Genomic DNA, 14,008 nt, shown 5'->3' with positions numbered 1-14,008 from the left:
TGTAAATGGATTTGTCGCGTTCCATGGCTTTCAGGTTGTGGCCCTCTGCTTGTCCTGTCTCCAGGAATTGCCTGATTATATTTATCAGAGTAGACATGCTGTTGGCGGGTTGGCCTGGCAGAACCAGGAAGCAACCACACCTTAATCTGCTGGGCATGCTTTAGGAACAGCTCAAAGCCGACGTTCTGGGGGAGAAGACCTCAGTGACTACAACTTAAACTCCCTCCACCCTTTTCGATCCAAGGGACCTTTCTGTGCTCATGGGCTGTGTTTGTTCTCCCAGTTACCCCTCAGTTGTGATGATTGGGAAGAAATGCTCTTAGAACACCACAGCCTTTGGATCTTGATGAAGACCATCCAGGGGGTGTCACTGGTCTACTGGATGGCAGGGAGGAAAGAAACATGAGTTTTGGGGCTGGCAGACCTTGTTCAAAACCAGACCTCTGGTAGCTAACTGACAGCAGGCCTCCTGGGCAAGGGCATTTCCTGCCCTGAACCTGAGCTGCTGCCTCTAGGAAGTGGAGACAGTATTTTAAGATCACTGTGGGTCACATGACATAATCTAAACTGCCTAACACAGTGCCTGGTACATAACAGGTTTTTGATGCCAGCTTTTTTTGGTAGCTTCAACTGTGGCATTTAAACAGATGGTGCAGCATTTCCAGAGCAAAGTATAAGGGTTAGAGTTTAGGAAGGTGTGATATGAGACAAATTTAAACGTGCACAAGCAGACAGGCCTATCTGAGCCTCTTGAGGGGGCAAGACGAGGAAGTATGCTGACTGGCCCCAGTGAGGACTCGGGCTGTTCAGTGGATGGAACAGAGGCAGGTGGACCAACCGAATCATGTTTCTACCAAGTTATTTTTGTTAATTTTTTTCATTAAGAATAACTCAGCTTTAAAAGCCTGTCCTATCTGCCAGGGATATTTCTGGAAAAAGGAGGAGACCTCAACATGCCAGTACCCTCGGCTCGTTGCAGCGTTTCCAAGTAGACGGGAGACAGTGTTATGTCCTCAGTGTACCTGTAGGTGTGGGACTAGAGGAGGTGGTGGAGGGGGGAGAGTGATTAACACCAAACACAGCTCAAATAAAAATCGCCACCATTGGTGAGCACCAGGCTTGCTGGACAGTAACCTGTGCGATTATACCATTACCATTACAGCTGAAACTGAAGCTCAGGTGTGTCTCACTGGTGAGTCCTGGGCTTGACTCCAGTCTGCCTTGGCTGGAGTCTCTCCACTGACCTCTTAGCACACTGCCTAGCCTCTTCCTCTCGGTGGGCACCATGATGCCAGCAGTTCCCCTGAGGAGCCAGGCCTCAGGCCGTGCAGTCCCCTTGCAGTAACAGGCCCTCTGCACACCTCTCTCCCCGCCCACCGGTGTGTCCCTGTTACCTATCCTTTGGTCACTAGCAGATGCGCGTGGTGTGCCTTCAGCAATGCACAGTGTGTGGGGAGTGCGTGGAGCAGGATGGGGTGGGGGCCGCATCCTGGGGGCCGTGGGCAGCCAGCCCCTGGTGGGGTTTGGAGCTGGCCAGTCCAGTTAGAAGGCCAGTGTCGAGATTCGAGAGAGGCGGATCGAGGCTGGACTAGGGGCAGAACACAGAGCAGTGCTGAGGGTATTGCTCACGTGTGCTCCGTCGCCTCAGTCCTGTCTGACTCTGCGGCCCTGTGGACTGTAGCCTGCCAGGCTCCTCTGTCCACGGATTTCCCAGGCAAGAATGCTGGAGTGGGTTGCCATGCTCTCCTTCAGGGGATCTTCCCAATCCAGGGGTCGAAGCTGCATCTCCTGCCTCACAGGTAAATCCTTCACCGCTGAGTCACCGGGGAAGCCCTGGCATGGTGTTGAGGAGATGGAAACCTTGGTCGGAAGAGTAGCTGGAGCTGACGGCGGCACCTGTTGTTCCGTGTGGTTGTTGTCTCCTGTGCGCCACTAGGTGCCGCTCTAACAGATGTAAGGAGATGTAGGGATCCCTGCTCTCAGGATGCTTACATTCACCAAGAAGAAATGGACTACGCACAGCAATGGCTACGCTGCCCAAACATTCAGGAATTCACAAGATAAATTCAGATCGTGATAAATGCTCTGAAGAGATTACACAGAGGGCAGTGGCCTGGGAACATCTGACCCAGGAACTCAGTGACAGGCGGCTGGACTCTGCCATACAAGGCTCCGGGCTGGGTGGGCGGAAGTGCAAAGGCCTTGAGGTGGGAAACCCTCACACACCCCCTGCACCAAACTAGCCGGTGGGGTGCTTGGTCCCCCGGGTAAGGGGAGGAGGAGTCCGGCTGAGGGGGTGGAAGAGCGGCTGGAGGCACATTGCAGGTGCCTGGGAGATAGTCAAGCGCGGGGCCTCGGGCTGTGGAGGAGAGAGGCCTGCCGCAGAGCCCAGAAGCACAGGGCCCTGAGAAGAAGGCCCAGGAGGACAGACAGCGACCGCGCGGGAGAAGAAGCCGCCGGAAAGGTAGGGGTGTGATAACCAGCGGGCCTGGCGGGACGGAAGGACGCGCCCAGAACTTGGAAAACCTTTTTCCAAACGCTTGCCTCCGTCCGAGCGGCCCAGGCCTTCCGGGCAACAATGCCTGTCCGCTAATCACGCCGCAGGACACCTAATCCCGCCTCCCTCTCCTTCCAAGACCGGGCCACGCTTCCTGGACCCGATGGCAAGGGCTCAGGCGCCCGGGAGAGCCTCGCTCGCGCCCAGCCCCGCTTCTCTCGCGCCTTGGGAGCGTTCCCCGCGGCCCCGTCTGCACGTACAGCCGGGGCCAGGTCTGCACCTCAGGAATGAGGAGATAAAAGGGACCATCGGGGCTTTTTCCACCAGAGGCGAAAGCGTTTTATAGAACGGACTGCGAGTTTTTGTTTCAGGAAATTTCATCATGTCTCCAGCAAGGGGAGGGGAGAAAAAGAGGGTGGGAGGGGGAGAGAGAGAAGTTAATTGGCCTCAGATTCTCTCACTAGCTTTTCATGTTGGTAACACGAGGCGGCCCAGGTCAGCCTCAGGTCAGCGACGTTCGGGCTCTTTAGTGCCCCTCTGTGAATACCTCATTTCTGTAATAGTTTTTCCTTTAAAAACAGCTCTGCCTTCTTTGGCAGATGGTGACATTCCATTAGCATATGGAATATTTTTCAAAACACATCCGAAAGCATGTCTCTTACGGAGGAGACTGGGCAAAAGCAAACGAATGTTTGAAAAGTATGTTGGGAACGGCTCAACACTGAACAGAAGGCTCCCACTCCCCGCCCCCACCCGGCACCCCCCCTCCCTGGCTCCTGGGTTGTTACTGTAACCAAAAAGGGGAGAGGATTTTCCTCCAAATCTGTCTGTTGGCTTTACTGTGACCATCAAGAGTACACAGAGGGTAGCTAGAGACAGCCTGAACCCAGAGGATAAAGAGCACAGTCTTGGCTTGGAGTGGCCGTTGGGAAGGCTCAGGGGTAAAGAATCTGCCTGGCGATGCAGGAGATGGGGGTTCAATCCCTGGGTCAGGAAGATCCCCTGGAGGAGGAAATGACAACCCAGTCCAGTATGCTTGCCTGGATAATCCCATGGGCAGAGGAGCTTGGTGGGCTACAGTCCGTGGAGTTTCAAAGCGTCAGACACCACTGAGTGAATAAGCAAACACATCCAGCCTTTGTGGATGTGGCCCTGGGGGGAGTGAAGGAGGCACCTTGTTCACGGAGTACCTATTGTGTGCCAGGTGTGTGGCATATATTATTGTCTTTCCCGCTGAAATCCGTCTACCACACAGTAGGCAGAGGGGGCTCTTGCGCGGACAAGTTGGTTCACAACCCTGCCCTGCCGAGCACTCTGCTGGCTGTCCACTGGGTTCAGTTCAGGGTCAAAGGCCTTGTTATGGTCAGCAGTGATCCCGCCCCTGCCTGCCTCTCCAGCGTCACCTTCCCACCAAGCTGCATAGCTTTCCCTCCAGTCATGATATGAGCCCGGGGCCTTTGCGCGTGCTGGCCCTTTTCCCTGGTAGGCATTTCCCCCAGGTATTCCTACGACTCTCTCCTCACCGTGCAGGGCTCAGCTCAAACACCCACTTCTCCGGGAAGCCTCCCCTGACCATGTCTAAAACGATCCCTTGTCACTTTCTACCACAGCATGTATTCATTCTATTTACTCTATAGTAACTGCCGTTTTATCAGTTTACTCGTATTCATTCAAGACTTATCTTTTGAAGGCCTGCCTTGTGGTAGGTACGGAGTTAGGCAGTAGCAAAACTAATCTCCTTGCCCCCTGGAGCCTACCGGATGACTTGGGAAGGCTGATGATGAATAAATTGTGTCTTTCCTGACTTCCCTGACCGGAAACATAAGCTTCCTGAGGCCCAGCAGGAACTCGGTTTGTTCTGGGGTTTAGTAATCGGAGGGCTTAGTGACTTACAGTTCAGTGCAGGACCGATCACCCTTTTATAAACCTGGGCATTCCGGCACAGAATAGGAAGTGGCTTTCAAGATCACCCTGCTAGTGAAACAGCAGAGCAAGGATGTGACCCCAGTTCTCTCTGATTCTGAAACTGGATCTCCTCAAGTCCTGCCCAGCCCGAGTCCCCGTGCCAGGTGCCTTGCCTACTGCTTCCTTCTGGCGCGTATCTAGGCGCTGCCCTCCACATGCCCAGCCCCCATCCGTGACTGCTTCCTCAGCACCGCACCCTCTGCGGGGCTCCTCGCAGCTCTGGTCCCTGTCCTTCGGCTCTCTGAGCCTCCGTTTCCTTGTCAAAATGAGAATGGAAACAGTCCATCTGCGGAAGCTCTTAAGAGTCTATTATCCTGCTTTCTGATCAACCAACCTGTAAACTGTGTTCAAGAAAACTTTACAAAGTAGATTTGATTTCTGTATCTCCAGACGAGTATTAATGTCAAGGTCCAACATGATTTCAATCGCTACCTCTTCTCGGACTATCACTTCTACTCTGCTCACTCTGTTGATCCAAGGAGAGAAGCCCAATTCAAACCGGCCTCCTCACAGAAGGGGATTTCTTGGCTTGCCAGGGAGCACTGGTGGTAAAGAATCCGCCTGCTGAGGCAGGAGACACAAGAGGTATGGGTTCGATCCCTGGGTCAGGAAGATAGATCCCCTGGAATAGGAAATGGCAACCCACTCCAGTATTCTTGCCTGGACAATTCCATAGACAGAGGAGCCTGGCGGGTTACAGTGCGTGGGGCCGCAGAGAGTCAACACGACTGAGGGCTAAGTGTGCACACATAAGCCCAGGGATGAGGTGGCTTTAGGCATGGCCTCCAAGGCCCCCCTGCTCTGGGGACTCTCCATGCCTGCCTGGCTCTCTTCTCTCATGGTCTCATTGGAAGACAGCCTGTCTCCCTGTAAGGTGGCCGAGTGGCTCCTAGCAACCGCTGGAGGACATCGTAGTCTCTTAATATCTCTGGTGGGGCGAACTCTGTCTTCCTTGAGGGCCTTAGAATTCCTCTCCTTGGCTCAGATTGGGTCATGTGCCCACCCTGAAACCCCTCGCTGTGGTCAGAGGAATGAGATGCTCTTGACTGGCCAGCCCTGGATCACAGAGCCACCCTTAGCCAGGGGTTGGGGTCTGCCTCATGCAAACCACATAGCCTGAGACAGGAAGGGAGGTCGACGCTGAAAGAAAGCCTAGGTGCTGAGGTCCACAAACAAAGGAGAGTGGAGGCCGGGCTGACGAAACCCAGTGCCCACTGTTCCTGCCACTGGGCCTGCACTTTCCTCAGGGGATGTGACTAATTTTGCACACTCTTCAATAACCTCCTTCCTGATCCACTGAGTGAGCTAATTCCTCTATGCCTGGACTCATTTCCTGCCTTGTCACTTTCTCCTTGGTGGTGTAGCTATTACTGTGCACACAAGGGACTTCCCTAGTGGCCCAGTGGCTAAGAAGCTACATTGCAATGCAGGGGACATGGGTTCCATCCTTGGTGAGGGAAGATTCTACACGTTCTGGAGCCACGGAGCCAGTGCCGGACGTAACTGCTGAAGCCCACGGGCCTAGAGCCCAAGCTCCATAACAGGAGAAGCCGCCGTCATGAGAAGCCTGCACACCTCAGCAGAGTAGCCCCCATTAGCTACAGCTAGTGAAGACCCCACACACAGCAACAGCGACCCAGTGCAGCCAAAATAAATTTTAAAATGTAGAAATTGTGCACATTTGAGGACTGGAGAGTGCAGAGGGTAGAAGACTCCTCTTTGGAGATCAGAGGGTTTGAATTCAATCCTCCTATTTGCTCTTCAGTGATTGGATGATCAAGAACCAGATACTTCTGTCTAAGCCCTCCTCCTTCTTAGGCCTGGTCTGAGCACTCAGCGAGATGAACCAGCCCAGCCTGGGTTTAGAGGGATTTTGATTTCCTTCACACCAGGATCCATCCTTGGCCATTGTTGTGATCCCAGCCCTGATCGCAGGTTCTGATAAAGGTGTGTTGAATGATCAAATGTGTAGATTCCAAAATTCTCAGGGTGTACAATAGTGCCTCCCTTTTCGCAGTCCTTGGATTCCAAAGTGAGCACTTAAGGTGAAAAACCATAGCGCCAAAGACTCTAAAAAACCTTTAAAATGTGAATTCAGTGTAGGATGCAGAGCGTGTGCTCTCTGACCCAGGGCAGTGACTCTGGCATCCAGTTTCAGTCTGAGAACCGCCAAGCTGGTCAAAGCAGGCGAGTGACAGTCACTCAGTGTCAGTGTCCGACGTTTTGAGACCCCATGACTGTTCCTGCCAGGCTCCTCTGTTCATGGGATTGTCCGGGCAAGAATACTGGAACGGGTTGCCTTTCCCTTCTCCAGGGGATCTTCTCAGCCCAGGCATCAAACCTGGGTCTCCCACATTGCAGGTAGATTCCTTACTGTCTGAGCCACCAGGAGGGAGGCAGGAGAAAAGTCTAAATGCAGAGACTCCATCATTCCGATGATGCTGCTCTTAAAGTAACTTTCAGGAGGTAAGAGGGAAAAAAGAATAAAGAAAGTGGTAAATCCCAAATTTCATTTTATTTTTTGGCTGTGCCACACAAGATCTTGGTTCCCAGACCAGGGATCGAACCCACGGCCCCTGCAGTGGTCGCACAGTCTTAACCACGGCACCACCAGGAAGTCTCGGTCCTGAATTCTAAATTTCCTACAAGGTTCACTCCATTCTGGCTTAACACGCGGCCTTATCCTGAAGCTTTAATATGTGCTGAGAGACTTGTTTGTTGCGGAGGGAACAGATGGGGTCACACATGTAAGGGCGCGGTGGACAGTGTAATGCAAATTGGGGGTTCGGTGAGTATGACAGAACTGAACCCAAGCCTTGCTTGGCGGCCTGACATACAGGCGACCTCCTGGGCTGTTGCCAAGGAGGTCCTGCCGGCTGCCTGTGTGTCTCGCTGGCTCTCACACTCCCGCCCCGAGACACTGGTCGCTGATGCTTAGGTCCTAGAGTCCGGGGTGAAAGTGAGTGCCGTGTGATCTAATTCTGCTGCTCCTGCTGCCTCCAGGACGCTGTTGTTGGCAGCAGAATTCAGGCAAGTGAAGTCAGTTTTTCTCTGCATCATGGTTGGCATGACTTCATTAAGACAAATATATAACCTGACCACCTCCTTCCCCTACAAAAAGTCACCCATCCTTCACATCAAGAGCACTGTGACCTTGTTCTTCTATGCACCAGGTTTTGTGTTGCTGTGTTTTTGCAATGCCTTCCGCGCGATTTCTGGGACAGCCGTGCAAGCCCCTGGGTGTGACGTTGACAGTAGTGTGTCTTGGCTGCAGAGTCTGTGAAGTCCCAAAGGTCCCAGTCTCCAAAGATGCCTTGGGAGGCGAAGAGGCTCTTGGCCGAGGACTGGTCCCAGCCAGCCTTTGGACACTGACTGTCACTCTGAGAGTCCCAGTTCTCCTGACTGCAGGCTCTAAAACAGTGCCTTTTCCTGGGTGACATCAGCCTGAGGCTGGCACTGGCTCTGCGAGGAATGGCCGGCTCCCTGTGCTGCCCCGCTAGACTCTGGGTCGTCAGCCTGGGGCTTGGGCTCCTGGCTCTGGGGCCAGGACTTGGGGCAGGCTCTTTGCTGTTTGATCCCTTCAGAGCAGGGACTCGTACATCTTTACTCCATCGGGGCTGTGTCTGTATCTTTTTCTTCTGCCACCAACTTGTTAATTCACTCCATAGTTTTCCTATTTAAAACTCAGAAGGACAGAGTCTGTCAGCTCAATTACTTGAAAGTACTGGGCAGGGTTTTTCACACTGGAGCCTCATAGGTCACCAGCCAGCCAATGGAGGGCTCCCCTTAGGTCAGGCGCCCGTCTTCCATCCAGTCTGTGGCCATCCCTTGTTCAAGCACTCTCTGTGAAGTGATGGGCCGCCCCAGCAGTCTTGGGTGGGTGGTTTCCTTAGGAGGACACTTAGTTGTGGCTCACCTCACCCTTCACAGGTCACCATGCTCTCTTCCCTGACTCCCCCGTGTCTGCCCTGCTCCTTGTTAAACTGTGACAGGTCAATATAACTGACTGTTATGTAGGAATCATGTGTTCCTGAAATTACTTAGAGATTTTAAGATACAAAGGGCCAATCCCTCCATCTTCCTTCACGTGAGAAGGCTGTCCAGGAAGGCTGGCATTCACACAGCAACATCATCTCTTCCATGGTAGTTTCTCCAAATCCCACCCATCATTGCAGGATCTACTGGAGTCTGACTTTTCTCTCAATCCTGTACTTTCTAGCACAGTCAATCAGCACCCAAGAGCCTCTTTCGGAAAAGCCCTAAAAATGTAGGGACGTGCAAATGTGGTTCAGATGAGCCATACTGAGCAGTTTGAAGGCGCACTAATGTGGTTCAGATGAGCGATACTGAGCAGTTTGAAGGCGCAGTCCTCTGGACAGAAGGTCTTGGTCTATTTCCACCATGACTTGGTTTCCCCAGCTCTGCTTGTGCATCTCATTCGTATTTCATTTTCTCTGTAGTTCCCTTGAACTGTTTCCCAATGTGTGTCCTGTGGGGCAGTAATTCTATGAATTCTTAAACAAGTATTGTAAAGTGAATGGGGATTCTGTGTTCATGTGAATTTGGGGAATACCATGTTGAAGAAAGAGAAACAGGTTTTTTAAAAAACTGTAGGACTTAATATGCCTTAAATATGCTAATACATGCTATTATTACCCAGAAGGTAATGCAGGCTTTCGTGTTTCCCATACTGGTTTGATTTTGAAATCTTATTTTTTTTTTTACCCAGAAAACAGATCAAGAGGGGTAGCACTCTGAGAACTATTCCTCAGATAGAAAGGGAAGGCTATCTTTCCTCTTTATTGGATTTGTGAGATTTATATTATTGCTTATTTGTTTGATCATTACTGCTGGATGCGGGCGGCCGTGCAGGTATCGCTGGATGAGACTCTGTGTCTTCAGAGAGGGTGCCTGCTCATCCTGTTGCTCTGCTAGTCGTGAGCTGTGGGTGTTATGGTGACGGGAGGGCAGCTGCAGACCTAGCAGGGGACGATGTATAACCTGTGTGTAAACTCTGGGCAGCTTCTCTGAATTGGGTTTGAGTCACATTTACCTACTCAAGAGAACATCATGAAATATATAAAGGTCCCTCACAGCCTGGGTTTTGTCTTCAAGTGTGTTGTACTTTAAGACCCCAGGGAAGGTATGGTTATAGAGGAGAACCGGTGGGAGTAAAATATTAGATGATGTACTACTTCTGGGTTTCTCAAGCTCAGCACTGTTGATGTTTGGAAGGGATCACCCTTGGCTGGGGGAGGGGAGCTAGCGTGTGCACTGCAGGATTTGGGCGGCATCCCTCACCTCTGCTCTCTAGACGTCAGAAGCAGGTTTCCTCCCCTTTGCCCCACTGTGACAACCAGGAATGTCTCCAGACATGCCAAATGTCCTCTTGGGGCAAAATCGTCCCAGCTGAGAACCATTGCTTTAAGGAATGATTGACCAAAGGCTTTCAGAGTTTATTAGCACACTCTCAGAAGAAGAATAGTGTTATCACACTCAGAGCATGATCTGAGAGCCTATAAGAACTACCAACTAATTAAATTTCCTTTGGGGCATTTTCTTAACTCATCTTTAAGTCTCATGTATCTGCTGAGGTTCTTGGCTGCAAGTTACAGAAGACCCCATTCATAACGGTCTAAACAAAAATGGGACTTTTTTTTGGCTCCTGTAATGGAATAACCCAGTGTAGTGCAAGCCTCAGGCACAGCTGGACCCAGGTGCTTAGGCAGTGTTATCAAGAATCAAGAATTTTTCCAACACTTTGCTCTGATTTCCTTGATGTTGGCTTCATTCTCAGGCTCTCCCTACGTGGCGATAGATGGCTGGCCCCAGCTCGGGCCTGCTCCTCACTACAGCAGGTTTGGGGGTAAAGGGAGCTACTCTTTCCTCAGAGTTCGAATGAAAGCCTGTGTCTGGTTCTCATCAGCCCAGGTGACTATGCAACTCTTCTCGGCTCTGCCTGATTCACACGCCTGTCCCTGCAGCCTCAGGTGGAGCCAGCACCAGTTGAACCAGTAAGTTGGGAATGAGGAACATATGGTTCCCCACGGGAAAACCAAGACTGTTACCTGAAAAGAGGTCAGTGGATCTGGTCAGGCAAGCACTTCTGTTCCCCCATTAATCATACAGACTATCACAACAGCCAATAATAGCAGCCTCCATCGGTGGTACATGAGCTTCACATCAGATGCTACACTGCGTTGTTCCTAATCCCCACCGGTATCCTGAGCAGCAGCTCTTATAGCCTACTTTACAGATGGGTGAGTGGAGCCTCAGAGGGAGAAGCCGTGACCCAGCTAAAATCACAAAACCGGGCAGCGGCCTAGCCATCAGTTTGCCTTCTGCAGGTTACTCTCCTAACCCTCTTTTGCTCTACAACACTCTAGAAGGTTTCATGAGGTCACCGTGATGATATTCTGGAAGGACGTGGAGGAATAGTGAAGAGCCACCACCTTTCGGGTCACTGCCCAACCTATTTAAAATTCTCTTGTCAGTTTGTGACAATAATCTCTTAAGGGCCATTCCTGACACAGTAAGACAGGAAATGGTTGATTGGCTTTTTCAGACTTGGCCCTGTTTCACCTGCTTGATCAGTTTTCTTAGCCCACTCCTCCTGTTCTATCTTTACCCCTCTGGGTGCATTATGAATAATAGCTAACATTTCTAGAGGGCTTACCATGTGCTGGGCATTGTGCCAAGGAATTTCCATGACATCATTTCATATAATTTTCTCAAATACCAGCTTAGTAGATGCTACTATTATACCCATTTCACAGATGAGGTAACTGAGACTTGGAAAGGCTAGATGGCTTGCCCAAGTTCACCCCACAGCAGATGGGAGAACTGGGGTTTGAACCCAGATAGATTCCGTTGCCTTTACCATGACACAAAAATTCAGAAATTGCAAACCCGTGGTCTGAGTCAAATTTGGCTTACAGATATATTTTGTTTGGCCCACATAGTATTTAAAAAAAAACAAACTTGAATTTGCTGCCAGTGTTTTAAAATTGAGAACCTGCACATTAAAAAACAAAATGTATTCTTTCCTACTTCTCTTGCACAAAATCAGAAGACTGGCAATGCTGGGCCTGCGTCTCCGCCTGAGAGAAACTGGCCAGAGTTGACAGCTCGGTCCCAGCTGGGACGAGCGCCCCAGTCCCCATCTCTCGCTGTTGTCTTCCCCAAACCAAGGCTGAGCATCCTTTGTGAGGGCCATCCTGCGTTTGCTGTTCTCTTTGCGCTCTTCATGCTTTACCTGCGTGGTCTTGGAAGGCCTTTGAGCTCGCTGCCCCACTCCCTACGGAAGCGCCCCTCCCAGCTTCTGACCCCAGTGGTGTTTGGGCTGTGGGGGGCTGGTAGCCCTTCTCGAATTTAGTGGAAAGCTCTCTCACTGGTGAAGGTCTGACTTAGGTACTAGAAGAGTTGGAAAGAGCCCTACTTTTCCTCTCCTCCGCCTCAGCCACCGCCCCCCATCTTTGATTTAGTGACCCTCTGAGGCCCCTTTCTTGGCAGGGCTTGCCTTGGGTCCACAACTGTTTTTCTCTGCTCCCCTCTGAGCCCCCAACCATTTTCTTCCTAATCCTCCTCAGGAGAACCATCACTTGGATTATCATGAAACCTGAGAGCACAAGCATGAGGCGCAACCCTTTACAACCGACGGACCATTTCGTCTCTGCGCAGCTCTGTTTGTTTAAACTCTTTGCTGGCAGGACCCCGGCTCCGGAGCAGGGTTCCATGGTGTTCTCAGGCAGATGTGCTGGCTTGCTGCAGGGGCTGCCGTAAGAGCCAGGACAGGAGGGCGGGTGGCTGGAATCCAGGCGGTGGGGGGCGGCGTGGATGGTGTGTGCCTCACAGGTGTGCTCAGGGGAGAAAACCACAGCTCGCGGTCTTTTAGAACTGAGACCTGCAGCCCTAATTCATGCATGAGAATATTGAGGCTCAGAGAGGTAGAGGCCCTTGTCCCCTGTCACAGAGCTAGTTAGAAGGGGAGAGAAAAGAAATGTTTTATCCTGCAGCATTAGGGCATGCTAAAGTTCAGGCAGGTAACCACTAACTGGCTGAGCAACCTTAGGTGAGTCATGTAGCTTCTCTGAACTTCAGCTGGAGCCCGCTCAAGGACTGAGGGCACCTGAAGCCCATGTCGGCTTTCCTCAGGCACTAAGAGCCGGTGATGCCATCTGCACGGCCCTCCTGGGCCCCTGGGTGGGGGCCTGTTTGCTTTCTCATATTCTAGGAATGCTGTGGCCTGTGCACCCACAGCACGACCTCATATTGGCAACAACCCTTGGGGCTGAAAACAGCTGGGAACCTGTTTTGCAGAACTAAGTGCTCAAGGAGTTGGTGAGTTGCTTCAGGTCATTCCGTCGTGAATTCGGCATTTGAATCCAGGGCTGTCGGATTCCAAAGCTTGCCCGGCTAGTTTGTAGTACAGCCTTGAACCTAATGATAACCAGCGACCCATGTTTGCTAAACACTTACAAAAAGGACTTTCAGAGTCCCTTCTTTTTCATGGAGGAAACAGAGAGGCCCAGAGAAGGAAAGTGACTTACCCAGGATCACACAGCTTGAGAGGTAGAATCAGGATCTGAGCTCAGCTTTCTAGTGCTCAACTCACTGCTCCTGTCGCCCCAGCCCTGGAAGACCTTCCGGCTGGGGAAGCCATCACCAGAGCCTGAGGATGACCTGGATGTCCACTGGATGTCATTATTTCTCTACCAAAGCGAACGAGGCCTTCTTGGCAGGAAAATAGGACTTTCCCCCTTCCTTGGGCAAGAAAGTAGCATGTGGGATGCACAGGTGTAGATTCTCTCTCCTTTTGGCTCAAAGACAGGAGGTAAAGCTGGCTTCTTTTTCTAGGATAAGGAAGAAGGTCTGTGAAAAGCTGAACCCCGCCCCCTCCCCGTGCCCCTCAGATAACTGACCGCTGAGGCTGGTCTTCATCCCCTGCAGCCCTTGCCCAAAGCTTCAGCCCCACAGCTGACTCTGCCTTCCCCGATTTCTAAAATAAATATTCCTCCCAAACCTTGCTTCCAGAGGGAACAGGCTGCCACCTCCCACAGCCCTCTCTCAGTTCAGAGCCTACTCGCCGTGCAGGGTTGCTCGGCCTGCCCTGGGCTGCGCGATGCCGAGGGTAGGTCCAGCAGTCACAGGAGAGGCTCCCGGCCTCAGGGGGCGCCCGTCACTGGCTGGACTGTTGTACCCAGTCGAGGCTGGGGCTATGCAGTGAGATTAGAGGCCAAGGGGCGTAGGCATTTCTGGGGGAATCTTGAGGGTGGGGATGATGTGCAGGAGGGTGTTCTCGGCAGAGGCACAGCCTGTCAAAACGGGGTTCATGTTTGGGAACGCATGTAATAATTAAAGATTTTAAAATTAAAAAAAAAAACTAACTAACTAAATAAATAAATATATGGCAAAACAAATACAATATTGTAAAGTAAATAATGATAATAATAATAAAAATAAAATAAATAAATACAATCAAAAAAAAAAAAAAACCAGAGCACACGTGTGAGGGAAAGTGGGTGTGTGATGGATCATGAAGTGAAA

This window comes from Capricornis sumatraensis, chromosome 18 (genome assembly GCF_032405125.1).
Source record: "Capricornis sumatraensis isolate serow.1 chromosome 18, serow.2, whole genome shotgun sequence".
Lineage (NCBI taxonomy): Eukaryota > Metazoa > Chordata > Mammalia > Artiodactyla > Bovidae > Capricornis > Capricornis sumatraensis.
Note: the sequence above shows the minus strand (reverse complement) of the source record.